Consider the following 22064-nt stretch of genomic DNA (forward strand, 5'->3'; position numbering starts at 1 on the left):
TATTAGGGAGGCAAAAGTCCTAAGATGAAAAATAAAACAAACAACATTGTCTTTGTGGGAGGCTCCTGGGCACTATTCGTACTAAGTAAATTGTGCAGTTTGAAAGCCAGTCTCTTCCTATTTTTCATCTCAAATAATTGTTTCTGAAGTGTTTTCCTTCATTTGGCTTACAAGAAATAAATACCATGTTTGACTTCATGACTTGGACCTCCTGTGAATTAAGTAGTGGAGAAGAGTGAGAGTCATAGGAGATGTTGGATGCTGCTCTTATAAGGACTGGCCTTGGTTGAGTCCCACCCCCCTTATCCCAGATATCTTTACCAGGTGAGAATATATCTTAGCTGAATCAAAGAAACAGAGGTGCAAACTATGTGGGAATAAGGCCTGGTTCTCTCCAACATTTTAAGTAGCTGTGTTAGGAAGTTTGTTCAGATTGACTGAGGAAGCACTACCATGTCTTGTGCGTCATCCATAAAATAGTGAGCCAATTCAGAACCCAGGGAATTAAAGAATTGAGTAGCTTTGGGTGAAAGCCTTTCAGAAAACGCTGAGAAGGAATCACTTGGGGGAGGGTGTGGGAAGAAACGTGCCTCAGTCTCAGCTTTGATCTCCCACATCCTCCTTAACTGGAAGAGGACGTTGGAAGTTTGAAGGGCTCCGAGGATTTGGGACTTTGGCTCCTTTTAGCATCTCGCACTGTTTGTGCTGGTAGTCTCTGCATCAGGTGTGAAGAACAGTCTGGACGAAATGAGGAAGTTTTTATGAGAAGCCTAGCAAAAAAAGCGACATCATATTTAAGGGGAATAATTTGAGAATTCTCCTCTCCCCCCAAAAAGGCTTCACAGGAGCTGTGAGTTAAGTGACTTGCTGCACTGACCTCCTAGCTTTCTCCTGATGCTGTTCATAGTTATAGGAGAGTATGCTTTGGTTTTGGGTATGTAGAACACTATAGTAAGTACCTCTTTCTACAAGTAGAGGTTACTCTCAACTCCTCAGGGTAACCTCTAGATCCCGCAGCAGATATAGTTGCCTCACTCTAGAGCAATAACCTATGAATGTGAACGGGAGTTGGGAGAGTAAATCTACTACATATGTATGTACAAACACACATATACACACGTACACACATATATGTATATAAAATAAATATGTGTGTATGTATATGTATATATATTATATATGTACACACATATATTCTATACTGTCAATATGACTAAAATATGAGGTTACTTAAGGTTTTTGAACTCTTTTTCTACTGGTCATGTGGCATTGAATGGCACTCTCTCTGGACAGAGAAAGGGTGAGTAGCTCTGTTTTTTCCTTCCTCCAAAGTCTCTTCAACAAACTGAGGCTCATAAAGTAAAGAAGTTATACCACGTACCTCCTGAGAAAGCAGGGGCAGGAATTTGGGTCATCTTCAGCACTCCAGGAATATGAGGACAGGGATGCTGAAGGAGCTTTGGCTTTGCAATAGGATGCTATGCCATGTAAAACTTGTGTACTTCCTTCCCTCTCTCCCTGTCTTTGTTCCCCTTTAATTTCATTGATGTGTCCTTAGTACTATATGTGTTTGGGAAATAGGGGTGGTATGGTAGAAAACAATCTTGGATTTAGAGTCAAGTCCCTTGCCTTGGGTTCAAATTCTGGCTATGTTAGCTATAGCCCATGTGACTTTGGACAAATCACTTTGCTTCTCTAGGACTTAGTTTCCTTGTCAGTAAAAGGAGGGGTTGGGATGAAATGCTTTCTTAGATCCATTCCAATTCTAAAGCTATGAACCTGTGATCTTCTGACCCTCTTCTGTCGTAACCCTTGTATGTTCCAAGAAATGGGTGTTTACTGGTAATGCCAACCATAGGGAACTGGAGTCAGCTCCTGAGGCAACCCTGGTGCTTTGAGATGCACAATCTTTAAGCTGGGTTGATACAGGCATTTTGTCAGTTAGTCAAGTTTTGAAAATGACAGATATTGATCGTTGTTTAGAAATGGATATCAAGCACCAATTTGAGGATTGATTCATATTAAGCAGTGTGTATGGATATATGTATATCAACTATCAATAGAAATTATTTGTTTTCTTCAGTTTTTTTTCCAATAAAGCTTTACTCATAGTCACAAAATCTTAGCAAAAAAGGGGACTTCAGAAGCCATCTAATTTCATGTAAATCTGAAGAGAAATGTCCTCTGCATCAATGAGGTAAGACACTTTCATTTGTCTTTATATCTCTAGCACCTAACATGGCACCTGGCACAATGGTATGAGAATAATTTATGTTTCTTAACCTATTAATTACACCCAACAATTAGTCTTCCAAAAAATGGAGCTGTCTTACCTTGGAATAAACTACTTTGATTGAAACCCTCCAAAGAGGGGGAACTCATTGCTTTCCTAAGGTAGTCTATTCCACATTTGGACAACTCCAATTGCTTACAAGTTTTCCTTCACATCAAACCAAAGTTTGCCTCTGCATTTTCTGCACATGTTTCTAGTTCTTCCCATTGGGACCAATCAGAGTACAATGACATCTTTTGCTATGTGACTCTTATTCAAATACTTGAAGCTAGCTCTCATCTTCCCCCCTCCTTCCCCATATATCATCTCTTCTTCCAGGATAAACATCTTCAGTTTCTTTAATTCATCCTCATATGGCATGAATCTGAGACCCTTCAGTATCCCAGTCACCATCTAGACATTCTCTCATTTATTAACAATTCCTAAAATGAGGTGCTCCAAACTGAACATTATACTACAGATGTGGTCTGAGGAAGACTGTGTACAGTTGGACCATAAAGTCCTAGAGAGGGTAGTCCATATACCTGAGGCACTTCTTTGCTTCCTGACAGGTCCAGCCTCTTGAAAAAGTGGAAGACAGAAGATAACAAGCAAGAGTGGGGTGCCACTGAGTAGGGGAGGGTGCTAAAGGAAGAGGAACCATAGTGATGGGATCCTACAGATGATCTACGGATGGGTGAGGTCAAGCCATAAAGGATAACCAATGCGAGAAAATGCCCTTTGACATGTCAATACTCTGAGATGAAACCCTATTCACTCTGCCTAGTTAGGACTCTGTCTTTAAGCCTTTGTTCATCCTCAGAGAATAGGATCATAGGATTTGGAGCTGAAATGGGCCTCCATAATCTGACTCAACCTTTTAAATATAAAAATGAGGAAACTGAATTCCTGAGAGGTAGATGACTCTCCTAAAGTCAAACGTAGTGAATAGTCTGAGTTCAGGTCTTTCGATTTCAATTCTGTTTATCATTCCACTGTATGATGCTATTTCTTCCTGTAATGCCTTCTCTCTTCCCTTTTACTTGCCCATTTCTACCTCTCAAGATCCTATCCATTCTTCCAAGCCTGGCTCCAATTCCACTTTCTCTAGGAAGACATCTCTCAGGACTATTTCAGTCAAAAGTAATAATAATAGGTGATATTTGCATAGCATTTCAAGTTTTGTGAGTAATTTGCATACATTATCTTATTTATCTCCTTCAACAACTCTGTGGGGGTAGGCACTATGGGTATTATTATCATTTTACAGATAAGTAAACCAAAGCTCTGAGAAGTTGGGACATTTTCCTAGGCTTATATAACTCATAAATGACAGTTGGGTGATTTAAATGATCACAGATCTCTCCTGATTCTAAGTTCAATGTTTTTTTTTTTTCCATTACACCACATTCTGAACTCCTTTAGAATTGGTTGTCTGACACTTACATGGCACTTTTCATGCACTGCCTCGAATTATACTCCAAAGGATCAAAGACATTGAACAGGCAAGGACCGCAGTATTCACTCTACCCCTTATTTTTATAGATGAGCAAAGTGAGGCCCAAGTGCCCAAAGTCACACTTTTCTTTGTATGTCTTATTTCCCCCACGGGATTGTAATGTTCTCAAAGCCAAGGACCCCATCTTACTGTTTCTTTGTATCTCTCATGGGACCGAGCTTATAACAGGCACTCATTAAACAACCGCTGAATGAATGAAGGAATGAATGAATGAGAATGGCCATACATGGGCTGAAGGAATTTGTGATGTGACCGAAAGGATCACAAAATTATAGGATTGTAATTCTGGACCCAGAAGGGGCTTCAGAGGCAAACTAGTCCAACTATTTATTTATCCTTATACTTCATTTAGTCTTTTCTTTAAGTATTTAGAAGCTATAAAATTGAGTACACATATGTTAGGTATTTAAATAAATTCATTGTCTATGTTATCTTTCAGTAAAATTTACTTTCCCTCTTTATCTCTTTTAAGAAGTTATTTTTGCTGTTGCCTTATTTAAAATCATATTGCTACTTCTCTCTGTCTCTCTGTCTTTCTGTCTCTGTCTTGGTCTCTCTGTCTCTGTCTCTCTCTGGGGTGTGTGTGTGTGTGTGTGTGTGTGTGTGTGTGTGTGTTTTAAACTGAGACATAATAGTTTTGGTTTCAACCTTTTATTTTAATTCTATGTAAATCTTTATGTTTCAAGTGTGTTTCTTCTAAACAAGGTGTATTTTCTTTTATATTTTGAAGTTTCTTTTCAGTTCTGTTTATTTTCCGTAAGAAGTGTTTCAAAAAAACTTTTTTCCATTTTACTTTTGGATCATTTTATTCCATATTCTTCATTCTTTTCTACTGATAGCTACTAAATCTTGTGCAATTCTGATGAGGTTCCTCAATATTTTATTTCTTTTCCCTTTCTGGCTGCTTGTGTTATTTCTTTTTCTTTTGTCTGTAAGCTCTGAGTTTTGGCATTGACATTCCTAAGAGTTTTCTCTGGGGAGATCCATTCAGGAGTTGATCGGAGGATTCTTTTCATTTTCACGTTGTTCTTTTGTTCTAATATATGTAGAAAATTTTCTTTAATCATTTCTTGAAATATGATATGCAGGTGCTTGTATATATTTATACATTGGTTTATTTTTTTAGTCATGGCTTTCAGGTAATCCTATGATTCTTAAGTTACCTCTCCTGGATCTATTTTTCTAGGTCAGTCTTTTTTTATATTAGATATCTAATATTTTCCTCTAGTTTTTCATTCTTTTAACTTTATTTTAAGGATTCTTGTTATATCATGGAATCATTAAATTTTATTTTACCAATTCTGATTTTTAAGGAGTTTTTTTAATTAGGCTAAGGTTTTGTATCTCTTTTATTAAGCTATTGATTTTTTTTCTCCCAAATCCCCCTTCCATAGCTCTCATTGCTTTTATATCTTTTTAAAACTCTTGCTTCATTCCTTCAAAGAATTCACTTTGTTTTTGTGGGAAAGCTGTACTTTTTTCTTTGAAATATTGATTGTAATTATTTTTAAATTATTCTCTTATGGATTTGTGTCTTACTCCTCCCTGGCATTATAAAATCTGTTCATTCATTCATTTTCCATATGTTTGCTTGTTTATTCATTTTTTTCCCTGGGATCTTAGGAGTTGAGTTCTAGCTCTCTCCTACTTGGGATCAAATTAAGTTGAGGACCTTTTTTTGCCATAGAAATTTTCTTTTAGACAAGACTTTCCTTTTCCTTGGGTTAGCATTCATTCCTGCCTTTTCCTTCACCAAAGTGTCCTCTCCTATGATAAACCCTTTCCTTTGGATATGCATGGAGGAGAGAGAGAGAGAGAGAGAGAGAGAGAGAGAGAGAGAGAGAGAGAGAGAGAGAGAGAGAGAGAGAGAGAGAGAGAGAGAAGGAGAGAGAGAAGGAGAGAGAGAGGGAGAGAGACAGAAAGAGAGACAGAGACAGAGAGACACAGAAAGAGAGACAGAGAGAGTGAGAGTTTTTTCTTTAAATCAGTTAAAAATGTTAAAGTCAGTTAAATACCAGGTTGCCCTCTTCTGGTGGAATAGGCCCATTGAAGAATTTTCCTCAAGGTTAAGGCCTTTTTCTTTAACAATCAGCTAAGGTCCACCTTTCCCCCCTTTCTTACCTATAAAAACAACAGGCAACCTGGGCAGAGGCTTTTTTTTCTTTGCACTGAGGTGTTTTTTTTTAATGTTTGTGCATAGTTTTTTTTTTTTGGTCGTTGTTTTTGGCAGGGCAATTGGGGTTAAGTGACTTGCCCAAGGTCACACAGCTAGTGCATGTGTCAAGTGTCTGAGGCTGGATTTGAACTCAGGTCTGCCTGACTCCAGGGCCGGTGCTCTACTCACTGTGCCACCTAGCTGCCTCGCATAGGTTTTTCTTTAAATTTTAACACTAAAATCTTTCAGTTTCATTTTAGTTCTTCAGGAGATTTCTCCCAGATGAGGCAGTATTTCCATCTATTCTACCATCTTGGCCCCCTTTTTGTATTTGACCTAGATATAAGGGGTCATATCATTAATAAATTAGAGAAACATGAAAAAAAATAGTTTTCTGGAGAGGAGAAAAATTCACGATCAGACAAGGGATAAAGGGGATGATAGAAGATAAAATGCCTAACCCTGATTACATAAAAGTTTTTAAAAATTTGCACAAACATCTGATAAGACTAAGATTAGAAGTGAAACAATTAACTTGAGGAAAATCCTTGCAACAAGTTTATTTGATAAAGGTCTCATTTCCAAGATACATAAGGAATTGATTCAAATAGATTTTTATATCTCATTTTATACCCTATCTGCCAAATTTTGTAGCATTTTGTACCATATCTAGAAATCTACCAGATTTTGTACCAAATCTAACAAAATAATAGTATAGCATTTTTAAGTTAAAAAAAACCAGACGTACATTACCTCATTTGATTCTTGTAACAACCCTTTCAGATAAGTGCTTCATGTACTATTTACCTCATTTTACAAATGAGAGAACTGAGGCAATAGGGAAGTTATTAGCCAGTAGCCACACAACCAGTAAGTGTCAGAGGTGAAATTCAAATCCAGCCAGTAGCCACACAACCAGTAAGTGTCAGAGGTGAAATTCAAATCCAGCCCCTCCCTGACTTGAAGTTCAGTATGCTTTTCATGACACAACTATGTGAGCCTCAGTTTCCTCATCTATAAAGTGAGGGTGTCAAACCAGATGATCTCTATCATCATCCTCCAAATCCAATGATTCCCATAAGCTTTTGAGCTTCTCACATGTGCAACCCAGCTTATGTTTCCACATGAAGATATTTGCTGGAATGTTCTGTTACACCCCATATGTGCCTGAGCTGCTTTTCCTTCTGATCTGGACAAAAGTGCTCATAATTTAATTGTGTTTTTAGCAAGTGACTTCAATTATCTTTTCCCTTTATTTCACTGTGGCCATAAAGACAAGCTTTTATGGATGATCTCCCAACTGTTTGCTTTCTAAATCTAGTTTAAATGAAAAATCTTTACAACTGAGGTCATTTTAGTTGTTTGTTTTCATTAATTGAATGTTAGGTTTTCCTCTGCCCCATTTTCTCCTCACCTCTTTATTTAAGGCATGTTTGTTTTTAAGCTGAGAGGGGCAGATATTGGATCACGAAGACCTTGGGCTGCTTCAGACTTGCCAAAGGAGGATCAACTAAAATAAGGCTTGAGCTAGATAGGCTCAAATTTGGCAAAGTTGCTATATATTCAGAGTAGGATCAGAAACAGGACATATGGAAATCTCTCTTCCTTCTCCAGATTTACCTGGAGCTTTCCTATTGCCTCCTTGGTTACCTATACTCCATACCTTTATTGAATATCTCCACCATAAATAAAACGTTGTTCGTCAGTAGTTTTCAGTCACGTCCAAATCTTGGCTAACCCATTTGGGGTTTTCTTGGTAAAGATACTGGACTAAGTTGCCATTTTCTCTTCTAGCTCATTGTACACATGAGAAAATGGAGGCAGACAGGATTAAGTGACTTTCCCAAGGTCACACAGCTAGTGAGTGTCTGAGGCTGGATTTGAACTCAGGAAGATGATTCTTTCTGACTCCATGCTTGGCACTTTATCCACTGGGCCACTTAGCTGCCTGTGATTGAAACTTAACCTGTTCTGTATCCCCTTTCTCATGTGACAGGGCTAGTTACTCTGACCAGATCTGGGATTTTTCATGAACTAAGTTGAGATTCTAGGGTCATGACTGATAATTCTTTAATGTGTCATCCCCTTCAGAAACATACCTTTAAGCTATAGCCTTTAATATCTCATATCAAAAGAGTGACTAATGTGGGAAATTTAAAGGCCTTGGCAAGGCCAAAATGAGACAGATTTTCCGGGTTAGTGGATATAAAATGATTCTCTAACTCCTTACTACTTCACAGAAAGTTTCATACAAAGGAAAGATAGTTGGACCACAAAGTCAAAACTACGGATCAGGAAAGACCTGGGTTTGTATCCTGACTCTGATACATACTAGATGTGTAATTCCAGTCAAGTCATTGGGCTTCATAAAGCCTCAGTTTCCTCATCTATAAAATGGAGTTGATACATTACCTATATCACAGGGCTATTGTGAGGCAAGCATTTTATAAACCTTAAAATAACAATCAAATGGGAGCTTTTACCATATTTTAATGACAAAATAGTAAACATAATAACAGAACAATAGTTTCTCCTGCCAATTTGGATCAGCCTGGTATGTTTGATAGAAGACCAGCTTTGTTGTTCAGGAATACCTGAGTTCAAATTCTGCTTCTGAAACATACTAGCTTTGTTGCTATGGATAGATCTCCTAGGCTCTCAGGTCTCTCTGTCCCTAAATTACCCTGATGAATTCATGGGTCCATCCAGGTCAAAATAGACAATGCTAAGCCTCATAGGGTAAGTAGAGCCACATTATTCCAGAAATAACAACATTACATGATCTTGATGGATATAACAGAAATCACTACATAGGCTGAAATTCTCCCTTCTCCATTTCTTCTAGAAATTTCCAAAGTAGAGAATAATAAGAATGGGTATTCGTAATTCACATAATTATGTAAAGTTTGCAAAAGGTTTTGCATAGATCAAATGATTTGAACCTCCCAAGAACTTCTAAGGTAGGTACTACTAGCATTGTTATACCCATTTTACAAATAAAAAATGGAGGTTTGGAGACTTAAGTGATTTGCCCAGAGACACAGAGTTCAAGTGGCAAAGGTGGTCTACAAACCCATTCTAAGTTTTCAGCCTACGTAACTCAATTCAATAATTGTGTATTAAGTGTTAATTATGTGCCATGTACCATGTTAGGTACTAGGGAGACACAAACAAAGAATGAAATAGTTTCTGCCCTCAAGGAGTTTGGATTCTATTATCCAGCATGCCAGGCTGCCTTTAATATTATCTGAATATTAATGGAAAAAGTTGGGTCTTGGCTTCACCATAATCATCCTATCTATGCCCATGATACAACTAAGTTCCCCTAAGCATTTGTGCCTGTTGGCCAGAGCTGGCACTTGGAGGAATGCCCAAGACTATGATTACCCTAAGGTGACTTATGGGAATTTTTTGCTATAAAATTCATACTATCTCAATTATATCACTGGAGTTCATAAACACAATCTCTTCTTTTATCAGGACCAGATGGTGGGAAATGTACAAATATCGTATGTATGAAGCTAAACAAGTCTGTGAGTCATTTCAAGGCTGCGTCTGCTGGGAATTTAGTGGACATCAATAGCCTGCCTAGAGTAGAGGAATAAAGATTCAGCCCAGGTCTCTTATGCATTCTCTTTCCCCACAAAACAAGTTGATGTGAGTTGGAAAGGGAAAAAAGAAATCTCACACCAAGCCAAAACATCACACACACCCCTCCATCCCCAGCATCTTTAGTTATATATACCTATAACATATTCTATGTCTTCAAACCTCTTTGCAGCTTTATACTTTAAGAGGGTTCAGACTGAAGAAGAGAAGGCAATACAGAAAAAGTAAGATAGGGAAGGATTTTCTGGAGCAATTTTAATCTGCTCAGAAATGGCAGGAATAGAATCTAAACCACTGAAAGAAGTACAAACTGTTAGCCCGTGTGCACTCCCATCACTTTAAGTGCTAGACTCAGAATGGAATAGACTGATGATATCAAACTCAATTTGCATATTTGTTTTCATTTTAAATTACCAATCCTTGGTAGAAGGTCTAGTGACTTTTAAACATTTTTTACACATACATCTAGAAAATGGGAAATAGGATGACATTATATGACTAGAAGATGGTGCCAAGAAATTTGCAGGCAGTGATTGAGTTCCTTGATCTCTCTCTCTCATCTCTCTCCTCTCTCTCTCTGAATGTCTACATGTGTATCTATATCTGTCTGTCTGTCTATCTATCTATCTCTCTATCTCCTATAGAGAGAATAAAATATGAGGGGAGCAGGGAGACAGGAGATTGGTATCCTAGTCCTGGTTTTGCAATCAATTTTGTGCTCTGGGGTAAATCACTTAACCTCTGAGGAGTCAAAGCATACTTCAATGATTCCATGCCATCTCATCCTGTGTGATTCTTGTCCATATACATCCATATCCTCCAAAGAGGACACATTCAACATCCCAGAAGCCTTCCTCTAGGCTTTAAAAAAAAAACCAACAAAACATGTTGTAGGTTCCACTGGTCCAACACGGCTGTCTCCCTGTTATTCCTCACACTCACCACATGATTAGTCTTCCTCCTTTATTTCCTTGATGATATCCTTTATACCAGGGTTATCCAACTTTGGGTTATCTTAGGGCTGCATTAAAATAAAATAATTATTCTAGGGCCACACCCAGAATAAAAAATACAGTACACTAATAGAAAGTGGGGGAACGGGCATCATCGATATGACAGGCAAAGGCACAAAACGTGAAAGGAAACACAAAACAACAAAGTGACAACACAACAGTATAAAAGTAGATACATACTGACTAGTCTGCATCGTACAGACAGGATGCATCCCACAGATCAATTGAAAATTCCATGTGATATGTTCCATCCATAGTACTGCTTAAAAACACCAAAGAAAATTAATATCAATGAGATTATTTATTAGTAATGGAATTAAAAAATCTAATATGAATTCCATGCAAATCATTATTTTATTTTTTCGCTCACGAAAATTAAAACCCACAGACAAGCCGCATAAAATCACACTGCCATACTTTGGACATCCCTGCTTTACACCATTCTTTGAGCTTGGATCATCAACTTTTTTGAACCTATTATGAGGCTCCCTTGGACCTTTGGGTAATGATAAATAACACCCACTCATTCTACTTCATAGCACTTTTGTGTGTATTGCTTCAATGAGGTAAGAACAAATGTTAGAGCTGGAGTCAAAAGATTTGGGTTCCATTCCAAGCCCTGATACTTAGCTGAGTGGCTTAGAGACTTGACAACATTGAAATTGACCAATTAATAACCCTACAATGGCTTCTAAAGTGTTGAAGTGAAAGGAAGAGTCAAGCACTGTGGCAAACTTCATCGTTGTTTTGTTTTAAACAATTGCTAAAGCCACTCCAAACTTCAGCAACCACCACCTTGATTAGTCAGTAGTCATCAACACCTATGGAAGACCCTCCCCCAGCAAAAAGATTATGAGTGGATGAAGGTTCAGATGATGGCTCATAGTTTTTTGCAAGAAGGTATTTTTTAATTAGGTATGTATGTAATTGTTTTTATTTAGACATAACACTATTGCACACTTAATAGGCTATAGTAAAGTGTAAACACAACTTTTATGCACACTGGGAAACCAAAAAAAAATTCACTTGACTCACTTTATTGTGATAGTCACTTTATTGTGGTGGTCTGGAATGGGACCCGCAATATCTCCAAGGTATGCCTGTAGTAGTTTCTGTTGTTAGATGCTCAGTGAGGAAACCTAGAAGCTTAGCTGTTCTGTGAAATGAACAAAGCAGGGAGTAAAGAAGGTGAGGAGTTCTTGCATCCATTCCTTCCTCTCCGTTCATGTAATTAGCACCCTACATAAGGTCCTCAGGACTTATGGTCTGGTACAATGGCTTTTGATGAGGCTCACTGCCTTTAGGTTCTCCCTCTCTCATTCATCCTCTGCACAACTTCCAAATTGATATTCCTAAAGCATAGGGATGACCTTATCACTGTCCTGCTTAGAGAGCTCCAATGGGTCCCAATTGCCTTTGGGAAAATATACAAGCTCCTTTATCTGGCATTTAAAGCCATTTACAATCCGAATCTGGCCCATTTTTTTCTAGGCTCATTGCATGTTACTCCCCCTTATGCAATGTATAGTCCAGCCAAACTGGCCTCCTTGCTATTCTACTCTGTATTCCATGTCCTACCTCTGGGGCCATGCATAGGCTTTGGCCCTACCTCTTAGAATCTCTACCTTCCTTAAAGCTTAAGGGCCACCTTGAAGATAAGGCTTTCCTTGACCCACAACACTGGTAGTGCCACACACATTTACTTTGCATTTGCTTTTACTTTATATTTTGTCCGTGCATTATTTCCTCCAAGAGATTTTAAGGCCTTTTAGAGATTATAGGATCATGGATTTAGGACTGGAAGGGATATCAGAGGCCATTTAGGTCAACCCCCTCATTTTACAGGTTAGGAATTGAGGTTAAATGACTTGCCCGGGGTCACATAGCTACTATGTGTCTGAGATGAGATTGGAACTCAAGTTTTCCTGATTCCAAATTCTCATTTTTGAATCTGTATCCTCAAAGCCTAACACCATGCTTGGCATATATCAGGTGCTCATTAAATGATTGTTGAAAGAATGGATGGATGGATGGATGGATGGATGGATGGAATGAAGAAGACTGGGAAGAAGAGAAAAAATATTTCCCTAGACTACTGTCTCCCTGATTTAGGCACTGGTGATCATTTTACCCTTTTTAATTTCTTCAGTCTTATTTCCATCCCAAGGAATAGCTCTGTTTACAAATACCTGGGACCTGCTTATTCCAAGTATTTTTTTCTGGCTTGCAAACACCTATTTTTTTTCATCTGCAACCTCAACAAGCTCTCATCTACTTTACATGGTTTGAAAAGCTGCAATTCTCGTTTCTACTGAATTGGAGCCACCAGAGATCCCATTGTTTGGTATATATCCAAAGGATATCAAAGACAAAGAAGTCCTCTGTTTTGTGCATATTCACATTATGTACACAAACACACACATAATATATCAATGAATATATGATGTATATATATATGTATGTATATATGTACATCACATTTTCTCTGCAGCATTTTTGTGGTAGCAAAGAACTGGGAAACAAAGTGGGTGTCCATCAATTGAGGTATAACTAAACAATTACAATCAGATGTTATTGTGCTGAATACCACTCATCTTATGATTGAGAAGTGGAACTGTGGATATGTAGTGTTACATATATTGTCAAGAGCAGTCGATGCATCGGTTAGTTTTAACACTTTTCTCCTTGTCATAAGAGAAGGCTCTGTCTGTCCTTTGATGTTCTTTGTGACTGGGCCCTTTCCTTTTTTTTTCCTTTTTTTTTATTTTTAGTTTACAACACTCGGTTCTACATAATTTTGAGTTCCAGATTTTCTTCCCTCCCTCCCCGCCTCCCTCTCCAAGACGGCATGGAATCCCACATATCTTCCACGTATAACTTCGCATTGAATTAATTTGCACACTAGTCAAGTTGTGGAGAAGAATTATGACCAATGGAGTGAATCATGAGAAAGAAGAAACAGAACCAAAAAAAAAAACCCCAAAAACAAAAAGAGAGAAAAAAAGGGTGGGGGGGAAAGGCGAGCATCAAGTGTGCCTCAATCTGCATTCATACTTCATAGCTCTTTCTCTGCATGTAGACAGTATTCTCCATCGTGAGTCCCCTGGAGCTGTCCTTGTACCCTGTGTTGCTGAAAAGAGCAAAGTCTGTCATGGTTAGTCATCACAGAATCCATATATCTGTGGTTGTGTATAATGTTCTCCTGGCTCTGCTCTGCTCACTCAACATTATGTTGTGTAGGTTTTTCCAGGTTGCCATGAAGTCCACATCATCTCCGTTTCTTATAGCACAATAGTACACCATTACCTTCATACACCAGAGCTTGTTCAGCCATTCTCCAATTGATGGGTATCCCTTTGATTTCCAATTCTTAACTATCACAAAAAGAGCCACTATAAATATTTTTGTACATATGGGTCCGTCTCCCACTTGTGTGATCTCTTTGGGATACAACCCTAGAAGTGGTATTGCTGGGTCAAAGGGTATGAACATTTTTATAGGACTGTCCTACCTTTCTAGTGTTTGTGTACATAATTCCCCTTTATTCACCTCATGACTCAGTTGTACTGGTCTCGTTACTGTCCCTCCCTCATGATTTTCCATTTCCCACTTTCTTGTCTTTGACTCGATATCCTCCATGCCTGAAATTCACTCAGGCCTCAAATCCATCTCCTGGGATCCCTTGTTTCCTTCAATACTCAAATCAAGCACCACCTTCTACATGTATTCTTTCTTGATTCCCCAGACTATACATGTCTTCCCCACCCCTACTACCTGGTATTCATTTTGTATACATTCTGTATACATTTATTTATATATGTACATGTTGTCTCCCATGTTGAATGTACACTTTCTGAGGGAAGGAATATTTCACTTTGCTATTGCATTCCTGATCACCTAGCACAGTACCTGGTATGTAGCAGGCACTTAATAAATATTTGTTGATTGGTTGGTTGGAACATCACTGGTGGTGGAAGTAAAAAGGGGGTAATCCAGAAACATTAGTGTTATAAAAAAAACCATAAAACTGAAGGTCAGATGAGCAGACAGACATAGGATGAATCAATGAATTTATTAATTAATGTTAAAAGACACAGAATAAATGGTAGTTACATATACTTTCCTTTCAGTCCAATCTATGCTTCAATATCATCCTCCTGTAACCACTGCTATTTCCCCTAATAATTTCTTTTTACAATTACTCATAATCCCTGTAGCTTTAGGAGATGATGGATTTAACAACTGTAGTAGCAAAGAATTCACTCCTGAGAAAGATTTATGGGTCTTAGGCCATGTGGTATAAAGGAGAGAGTGTTGACCTCTCCCTAAGGAGGCCTAGATTCTATTCCCAGTTTATCACTAACTAGTTGACTTGCACAATTCAGTTAACCAGTCTGAATCCCAGTTTCTCTAACTGTAAATGGGTACATTGTCTTAATGGATCTCTAAGGCCCCCTCTGGTTCTGGCATTCTGTGATTTCTTATTCATATGTTCATTCAGAAACATTTGTTAAGTCTCTACTATACACAGGATACCACGCTATGCACTGTTGGAAATAAACGACTTATAAAAGACTCAATCCCTTGCCGCTCTCTTGCTAAGCAGAGCAGCTATTCAGAAGAAATTGTCACAATTGGAAGTTTATATTTGGGTCTCATTATAGAGCTTTATCTTTCGTGTGTCACAGACACTATTCATCCCCTCCAAAAAAGGAGTTCTTCTTCTTTTTTTTTTTTTGGATTCAGGAATTCTGCTTTGTTTCCCTGGAAGCCTATCTAAGAGTACCAAATTGTTCCATTACTATGAATATGAAGCATGGGCCTTTGTATTTAATGATGATATTACAGATGGGGTATGGTTATATGAGCTAACGAGTGTGGTTGATGACCAAGGGTCATGAAGTCCTTTCCACCTCTGCTTTCTATCTCGTCAACAGATTATTTATGGTATTTTGGGGGAAAATATCATTTAAGGAGCAGAGATACCCATTCTTTAAAAAAAAAGGATTTTTTTTAACAAAAGATTCATATCTCTTGTTTTTGTATACATTTCTACAAGATGGGTAGGAGTGGTTGTGTTTTGCCCACATAAGTTATGTGTATTCACATGAGTCTGTCTGCATGTGTCTCACAGAGAAGCTGGAATGGGTATCTCCAGAGTCTCCTCGGCTCATTGGTCTCTAGGGGAGGCTTTGAATTCTAGGAGTGGGGAGTGTGTATGGAAATCAGGAAAATGGCACCAGAAGCTGTCCATTCTGCTCTCCTCAGAGAGAAAGGATACTGGGTTGGAATTATATTTTCATTTGCACCCCTAAATATTGTTGGTCTCGGGGAGATAATGTTTATCTTCAAGTTTCACTCCTGATTACTATCCTTTAAAAAGAAATAAATGCCCCAAGTTGTATATCTAAGGCCTGACCCCCATTCTACCAAATGACAGTTTCACAAAGAACGCAACCAATAGCAAAGAGAAATCGGAGAAGGTGCACAAATGAGTATATACCAGAAAATACACAGAGTGAATGTATTACACTTTCCTATTGGGAGTGAAGAAAGAGAGTGCTATTGCACTTGAAAGAAAATTCCTTGAAGTCTCAAATGGAATAAGCCAGGGATAGGGATATGATGGAAGATGAAGACCAGTATCTTTCTCTCCCTTCAGGGACCTCTGCCTGAAGAGAATCTGGAAAGTTTTGTATTTTCTTTCAAAGCTGGAAGCCAGAAAAACCAGCATCTCTTTTCTCTCAATCTCTTAACAACTCTGCCCCCTACACAAGTAAGGAGGCTTGAGTAACCAATTTCCATTAAAGAGGGGCATCTTATGCAATGAGCCAGTGTTACACTTAATTTCCAAATACACCCTTGCCCATTCCTCTATCAATAGAGCCATCTCTTACCAGCAATCAAAGAAAGAAGAGGAGGGGGAGGAAAGCCATTCAGCAAACTAATTAAAGTATCACAGTCTGGCAGTAATATTGTGATTATTTTGTGTATTTTCTTTCCTTTGCCTCAGTTCATATATGTCTTCACATGTTCCTCTTTATTCTTTATAGTCAATGTTTCATACAGTGTAGTAACATTCTATTACGTGCATATGTCATAATTTGTTTTCCTGATTTCTGGGCATCTGCTTTATTTCTATTTCCTTGCTACTTCAAAAAGTGCCTATAAATATGTTGGTGTATATAGAATCTTGGTGTATATAGAATCTTGCTTCTATCCATGACCTCCTTGTGCCATATACGTAGCAGTGGGATTTCTGGGCATTATCCAATCTTGGAACAGTTTGTCCCCACTCTAGACAATCACTTTCCTCTTTCCTCCTGTTTACAGGTTTTTACTTTCCTTTTGTGTGTGTGTGACAGTTTCTTGGTTAATTGGTGACTAACTACCCTGGATATGAGAGGTGTGAAACCAGTCAGGTAGGCCTTTTAGACACCTTGCGCCTTTCTCTAAAAACAAACCTCTGATTAATCTCTTTTTTCAACACCAAGCAACTTAATTAAATTCAACAAGCATTTAAGTGCCTAATATACGCTAGGCACTAAGACATTTTGGGGGGTTGGGGGGACTTAGGAGAAGAAGGAGGGGGAGACCAGACCTTTGATTCCATTGGTATTCTAAAGAATTTCCAGGGAGGAAACTGCCCCTTCCCTATCCCAATGCAAATTTGCCCGTGCGCTGCAATTTACAATCCTAGAGAACTGCTTCAGTTATTGACAGGTTGTGACTTCTCCAATCTATGATCTAAGTGTTAGCTGTTTGCCAGCATCCAATAACAGGGTCTAGATACTGTTCAGTTTTGACTCATTTAAAAAAAAAAAAAGTTTTGACCTCCATTAATCCCTCACCAGCTGACCTGAGGTAAAATCGCGAAATTGTCATTTGTGGCTGAGAGGATAACACAAGCAGCAGAGGCTTGTGGGACTTGCATTCAATAGGTTGTCTCTGTTTTGTGACTTAGAATTTTTCTTGGGCCTTGATGTACTTTACCCACTCTGCCTTCTCTCTTTCTATTCTCTAAGGGAGACTTTGAATTCTAGGGGTGGGGATGTATATGGAAATCAGGAAAATGACACCAGAAACTGGCCAATCTGCTCTCCTCAGAGAGAAAAGATACTGGGTTAGAATTACATTTGCATTTGCACCCCTAAATATTGTTGATTTGGGGAAATGATGTTTACATTCAAGCTGCACTCCTGATTACTATCCCTTAATGGGAAAGGTGCTCCCGTTGTTTCTTTCTTGCTTTCACTCCATCTCTCTTCCAGATTGGGACTTCAAAGCCAAGTTTTCTTGTAAAAGCATATGATTTGATTTCTCCCAGGTTGACCTTAATTAGATAGTCCTTGAGTCCTCTGTTATGATTGTCTAAGTTTTTTTTTTTTAATTTACCTACAATTGCTTAATCTGCAATGTTCGATCCCCATTGATCCATTTCTGAATGCTGTTGTAAGGGGGGTGACAATGAGGCTTCAGCAAAAGCTGATGTCTGGCAAGGGCTAACAGAGATGTTGAAATATAAAAGGGAAAGCTTTCAGATAAAGCATAGACATTTCTGGTCCCAGAAAGGGCAGGAGGTTTGAATACCAACAACTGTATTAGAAGAAGCCAGCCAGATAATGAACTTGCCTCTAGGGCACAGATCGCATCACCCTTTTGCCCCTATTCATTTACATAACATTCCTAAAGGAGCTTGGGAGGTAAAACTAACTGAATTGAAAGTAATCACCCTAAGGCAAGGTGGAATGGCTTATAGAGGAAAGCACAAAACCTTCCTAGCTCTAGAGCCTGCATGAATAGGAAAAGACAGGACTTCTCCCATCTCCTGACTGAAGGTGACAAAGACACTCAGAGATAAGGCTCTGAGGGAGTGAAAGGAAAGATGTTGTGCTAGTCCTGAACCAAAAGCCTGTGCCCTGCCTGAAAGAGATCTGTAGCCCTTCATCTGAAGAGTGCACAGCACCATAAGCCAGCAGTTGAAGGCAAAACGAGATTGCAGCTGCCACCTATGAATGAGCCCAGGAGGCCAGTGGATTGACTGATAGAAGAGATACTGCATGCCCTGAGAAGAGCCAAGTAGACAAGGATCCTCATGCTCCTAGGGCAAGATGGTGCCCTAGCACTATCTTGCAATAGCTGCTTGGCAGCAGAATGGCCTTCCTGGTCCCAATTAGCAGTCATTACCCAGAAACAGTCTAGTTCAATTTAGCAGCATTGGTGGCTGGGGGGAAATCCAGGGACCAGGGACAGATTGGCCTGACCAGCTGAGATACCACTCTTTAAGAATAAGCCCAGTTGAGCCAGCGGTCTCCTACGTACTGTGGCACTATACACTGTGATGGGCCAGACTTGCTGAACAGTGGAGCAATTCATCCATTATGGATACCACATCCTTCAGTGAGGACCCCCTGAGGAGAAAGGACATTGAATCTCTGTAGATTTGAAATTCTGAATTGCCTTGGCTGTCTATTTTCTCTACATCTGTGCTTTACTGCCATTATACTTTAATTTTCGTCTCATGGACTTTGGGTGTATTTGAGGGAGAGAGCACCCCTAACGTTGAGGAAAATTCTTTGCTGTGCCCTTTAAGTAAATGTTTGTGCTAGAGAACTAATGGAATCTATCGACTCTTAAAGGAAGTACATTGGAAGACGCCCATGAGCTAGTGTTTAAGAGGGTCACCACCTATAGGGTGGGCTGAAGAACCCTCAAAATAGTAGCAGCTACTCTACTGGGGCCTCTACCTTCCAATAACAGTGTGAGTTAAGTGGGGAAACCCCAAAGAGGGCACTACATAATAAACCATTACCTAATAAACTGATTAGTAGAAGATTTCTGATTTTTGCCAAATTCTTGTTGCTTATCTCGCACAATGGCTAGCCAGTGACCACTAGGTTGACACCACATGGGCTGGCAACCTTTCCCAAACCCTGTCCTTTATCTACCCTTGATGGTTTGCCCTGTGTCCATTGCTCTGGGGTTGCCTATTTCCTCAACAGGAATACTAAATTCTTAGCGTTTCAATTCTACCCACGCCTTAGATTCCTACGGAAGGATTCTATTTTTAGCTCTTTGAGGTAGCATATCTAGATAACATATATAAAGTCTTGTGCAAACCTTAAAACACCACGTAAATGCCCATGTTAGTGTTAATAATGTTGTTAATTGTAAATATTATTGTTAAGAATGATGATGGTGATGATAATAATAATAGTAAAGGTACAAACATGAACCATGTATGGAAGATGAAGTTTTAATCCCATACAGAAAGGGAAATATCAAACAAGAAAAAAAGAACCCATAGAATTACTTTAATCAGTTGAGAAGCTGGCCTACAGGCTTGTTGAGGGGACATTTGAAGCAAGATAGCTCATTAGACATTTTCTATTTCATCTTGACTAAGAATAGTCTGATTAATCCCCTCTGCCTGAACTTTCTCTATGGGCATTTCTTTCCCTCTCAGCTGGTAGGCTGTGTTCGATTAAGCTAGGTTAGGTTCGGATTCGCATTCACACTGGCACTAAGACACACTCCCAACAGAATAAAGTTTTTATTGAAAGACAGGGAAATGCCACATTGAACCCACAACCACATTAATCAACAATTCCTAACAAACACAGCGATAGAGACAAAGACACAGACGACATAGATGCATCACCGCTTGGGGGAGCGCCAGTACTTAATCCTTTTGAAGCTGAGGGGATCCCTGTTTATACAGCTCGATCAAGGCCCCAAAAGGGAAGGCAGTCCCAGGCAAAGCGTCCTCTCCATGGGTGAGATCCAATGTGATTCACCTACATGGTGATTTTTATAGGACTCTGAACAAAGAAAGTTTTTCCCACCAGAGAGGGGAGCCACCCCCGCCCCCCTCATTCCCAAGAACTGGCTAGGTTAATGTCTTCAGGAATGCTTCTCCAGCAGGAGAGGAGTTATTTCCTATCTTTTGTCTTAAGAGTTTCCGGTTCTTTGCTCAGGGCCTATCAGTCTCCAAGTGGGAGAGTCCAAAAGTTTGTTAAAGGGGGCAGGGAGCTTGACACATATGTGCTGGGCTTATACTGTAATATGGAGGATCTTCTCTAATGATTTATCATTCAGGCTGCTGCCATGATTTCTGCTGCAACTGCCAGGATTTCTTGCAGCTGATACTTCACTGCTGGGTTTTACCAGAAGGGGAAGATGCCAGCTGCTTTTCAAGATCTCCCAAGTTTTTGTAACAAAGGTAAGGAAAAAAAAGTAGCAAGAGATGATTCCATCCCAGACACAAACTTGCCTAGAAAATCCATGAATTCATGATTTGAGGCCTAGTGGAAGCAAGGTCATTACCCCCACTAGCCATCCAGTCTTCAGAAAGTTATCCTTGTACTTCAAGGACAACAGGAGAAAAAGATCTAAGGTGAAAGAATTGCCCCTACTGTATATCCACAGAGTTTCATCTTAGCAGTTAATTTTTTTATTCAATTTTGTTTTATTTTTAATTCTGAATTCACTCTCCCTTCCCCTGCTCCTACTTGTTAAAAGGCAAAAAAAAAAAACCAAACCCACAAAAACTCATTACAAATATGTATAGTCATCAAAAACAAATTACCACATTAGCTATGTTCAAAAAACAAAAAAGAAAAAGGAAGAGAAGAAAATATGCTTCAATCTTCATTGAGTCCAACAGTTCTTTATCTGAAAGTGGGTACAATGTTCCATCATGACTTCTTCAGAATTGTGGCTAGTCATTGTGTTGATCAGAGTTCCTAAGCCTTTATTGTTATTATTATATCAACTGTTCTCCTGGTTCTGCTTACTTAACTTTGCATCAGTTCACACAAATCTTCCCATAATATAATAATATTCCATCACATTTCTATGCCATAACTTGTCCAGCCATTCCCCTGTTGATAGGCATCTTTTAAATTTTCAATTATTTGCTGCCATAAAAAGAGCAGCTATAAATATTTTTGTACATATAGGTTATTTTCCTCTTTGCGCTCTTTGGGATATAAACCTAATAGCTGTACTACCAGGTCAAAGAGTTAGAATAGTGTAATGTCAGCAGTCAATTAAAAGAGTTTTTAAAGGCAACAAGAACCAGTTAGAGATTATACATGCCTACTCTGAAGTGGGGAAAGGAGGTAGGGTCACTCTATCACTTATCCCCAGGAGGGTGCTACATACAAAGCTATATAAAACTCCCACTAAAGTTGCCCACTTGGGTTACATCCACCTACATGTTCAGCTCCAAGCTAGATCTTGCATTTTTTTTTTAGCTGCTGAAGGCTCTGATGACATCTCTCCTACAATGTATTCTGTAGTTCAAGAATCTGGAACAAAGACTCTAGAATTGCATGGCTGAATCTGTGTACATTTCTGCCTCGGATCCTTCAGGTAATAACCAATTTTGACTTGACCTACTTGGTTAACTATGGTAGTACCTACCTCTACTCAAACCCTACCATGTGAGGATTATTACCCAGAACAGCCAGGGGCACAGTGGATAGAGTGCTG

The sequence above is a fragment of the Trichosurus vulpecula genome, chromosome 9, assembly GCF_011100635.1.
Source record: "Trichosurus vulpecula isolate mTriVul1 chromosome 9, mTriVul1.pri, whole genome shotgun sequence".
NCBI classification, from domain to species: Eukaryota; Metazoa; Chordata; class Mammalia; order Diprotodontia; family Phalangeridae; genus Trichosurus; species Trichosurus vulpecula.